Raw genomic sequence first — 3,372 nt, forward strand, 5'->3', positions numbered from 1 at the left:
GCCACCTTTCTTTGGAACACACTGGACTGGGCTGACCCATGAGCTATCGGAGATCGGGTAAATGACTCCAGCGTCGAGCCACTTAAGAATTTCCTTACGCACCACCTCTTTCATCGCTGGGTTCAGCCTTCGTTGGTGCTCTACCGATGGCCGACAGTTGTCCTCCATGAGGATGCGGTGCGTGCAATAAGATGGACTTATCCCTTTGATATCGGAAAGAGTCCATCCGATTGCAGGCATGCGGGATCGCAACACTCTCAACAACTTGTCTTCCTCTTCAGTATTGAGGTGGGCGGAGATGATGATCGGAAGTGTCTCCTTATCACCGAGGTATGCGTAGCGGAGATGCGCGGGCAGCTCTTTCAATTCAATCTTCGGGGCCTCCTCAATCGATGGTTTTACGCGCTTTGTGCTTTCTCCCAGCTCCTCGAAGTATTTTCTTTTGTTTGCTTCGAACCCGTTCATGTAATTCGCGTAATCTAGTGCTGAACATTTAACAAACTCGTTAGCGAATTCACATGAGTTAAGAAGACATACCTCTAGTGGATCCTCCGGGCGAAGGGTGTGATCGTCGATGGCTGCGTCGCAGAGGTCTACCCGGAATATGTCATCACTTGCCTTCGGGTACTTCATCGACTTGAACACGCTGAAAACTACCTCCTCGTCTTGAACCCGTAATTTCAGCTCGCCTTTCTGGACATCAATCAAGGCTCCTCCGGTGGCTAGGAATGGTCTTCCCAAGATGATGGGAATGTCTCTATCTTCCTCCATATCGAAAACGACGAAATCAGCCGGGAAGATGAATTTGTCCACCTTGACAAGGATATCCTCGATCACGCCTCGGGGTTGCTTTATGGACCTATCCGCCATTTGAAGCGTCACTCTTGTGGGCTTCACTTCTCCAATGTTGATGGAGTACGGCATGAGGTTGATGCTTGCTCCCAAGTCACACAGTGCCTTTTCGAAGTGGGCGTCTCCAATCGTGCATGGAACGGTGAAGCTTCCCGGATCCTTGAGCTTTGGAGGGAGCTTCCTCTGGAGAATCGCGCTGCACTCCTCCGAAAGTGCAATGGTGCTGCAATCCTCGATCTTCCGCTTGTTAGAGAGGATGTCCTTCAAGAATTTGGCGTAGTTTGGCATCTGCTCAATGGCTTCGGCGAACGGGATGTTTATTTGGAGCTGCTTGAAGATGTCTAGGAACTTCCCGTATTGCTTATCGAGCTTCACCTTCTTTAGTCGCTCTGGGAATGGTATCTTAACTGGAGGAATCACCGGGGGTGCTGGAATCTCCGGGGCTGCGGGCTTTACTTCGTCCTCCGATGCTTTCTCCTTCCTTTTGTCGGAGTTGTCGACTACTAGCCCACTACGAAGCGTGATGGCATTGCACTGATTTTTTGGATTAGGCTCGGAATTGCTCGGGAGCGTGCCTTGCGGCCTTGTGTTGATTGTCGTGGCCAACTGTCCCATATGTGCTTCAAGGTTACGCATCACCGCGTCTTGATTCTGCATATACGTCTGCGTTCGGGACATGAAGGCTGTGAACATCTCCTTCATTTCATCCTTAGGGGCAGGCTGATTTTGTTGTTGTGGCTGGAACCACCTTTGGTGTTCACTACTACAAAATTGATTTTCTGATGCGCAAGACTATCAGATGCGACTAGTCGCACCTAAAAGTCGCATCTAAATGACTTTCAGGTGCGACTAGTCGCATCTGATAGTCTTTCAGAAGCCGAAAAAGGTATCTTGAAGATAAAAAAAGTGTAGATGAAGTTCAAGTGCAAGAGCTCTCTGTTTTTCGATCCGAGATGTGTGTGCCTTATGGGATGATGAAACCGATAGTATTAGACGATGAACAGAAAGAGAACGCGGAGTGGTACATCTATACCAACTACAGAATCAGCATTTTAAAAAAAATAACTACAGACAATCGGATGCGACTAGTCGCATCTGATACTTTCGCGGGAAGAGTATCGGATGCGACTAGTCGCATCTGATTGTACTAACACCCGCCAAATATTTCGCGGGGAATTACTATCAGATGCGACTAGTCGCATCTGATAGTAATTCCCCGCGAAAGTATCAGATGCGACTAGTCGCATCTGATACTATAATTCACGCTTTAATTTCTTATTTTGAGGGATATTTAGGTGCGACGTTTGGTGCGACTTGTCGCACCTAAAATGTCGCACCTGATAGTGATGACTTTCAGGTGCGACTAGTCGCACCTAATATCATCAGGTGCGCACTTTCAGATGCGACTTTGTCGCATCTAAAGTCGCACCTGATGATACTTTCAGGTGCGACATTTATGCTTTCAGGTGCGACTTTTGTCGCACCTGATGCTATCAATTGTACTAGTGGTTGTTGCTGCCCTTGTTGTTGATTTTGGAACCCCCGGGGCGGTCCTTGATTCAGGAACCCTTGTTGATGTTGTTGAGGCTGCGGTTTCCATGCCAAATTTGGGTGGTTGTTCCGTGCACCTGAGTAGTAGTTGTTGGAGTTCTGGAACGTTGGACGATTGTAGTTCCCCACGAAATTTGCATTCTCGGATTGACACTCGTTTGCGTTTGGGCAGTCGTCGGTGAAGTGAGGCCCGTTACACCAGAAACATGGCTCTGGTTCCGAGTGCACCGCATGGGCTGTGGCTTGCATCTCCTTCAACTGCTTCTTAAGTTCCGCCAATTCAGCCGTCACTGCTCTAATTGCTTCCACATCAGGTGTGGATGTCGTGGCATTCGCGGATGCTGGGGGTGGCTTCATGATCCGCTTCTCCACCGGGCATTGGTCATTGCCTCGTGCCAGCTCGTTTAGGAGTTCCTGGAACTCTGTGGGTGTCTTAGTTAGCACCGTGCCTCCTGCCGCGGTGTTCACCAAAGTTTTCGTGGATGAGAGCAGCCCGTAGTAGAATATCTGAAGCTGGATCGGAAGGGTGACTCCGTGATGTGGGCACTTTCTCAGCATCTCTTTGAAGCGAGCCCATGCTTCGTGTAGAGATTCAGCTTCCCATTGTCCGAAACTATGGATCTCGTTTCGTAGTCGGGCTGTCTTCTCGAACGGGAAGAACTTGGCGAAGAAGACATTGCAGAGGTCTTCCCATGATTCAATGGAGTCGGCGGGTAGCGACTTGAGCCAAGACTTTGCTCGGTCGCGTAGAGAGAAAGGGAATAATTGAAGACGAATGGCACCAGTACTGATATTATGGATTTGGAAAGTATCGCATAATTCATTGAAGTTTGCGATGTGCTCATTCGGATCTTCATTGGGGGATCCCGAGAATTGATTCTATTGAACCATGTTAATCATCCCCAATTTGATCTCGAAGCTTCGATTCCCTTCAACCGATGGATTCTTGATCGCCGAGCGATACCCTTG

At 48.8% G+C, this 3,372-nt stretch overlaps 1 non-coding gene across 1 annotated transcript; it reads left to right on the top strand.

The window, feature by feature from the left end:
* The first annotated feature begins 2,933 nt into the window (after nt 1-2,933).
* Nucleotides 2,934-3,039, top strand: LOC149401188 (small nucleolar RNA R71). The gene has a single exon (XR_016296874.1). It is a non-coding gene; the product is annotated as a small nucleolar RNA R71 (small nucleolar RNA).
* The last annotated feature ends 333 nt before the right edge of the window (nt 3,040-3,372 follow it).

This window comes from Urtica dioica, chromosome 4 (assembly GCF_054948205.1).
Source record: "Urtica dioica subsp. dioica isolate 48M chromosome 4, U.dioica_male_clone48M_v1_H2, whole genome shotgun sequence".
Lineage (NCBI taxonomy): Eukaryota > Viridiplantae > Streptophyta > Magnoliopsida > Rosales > Urticaceae > Urtica > Urtica dioica.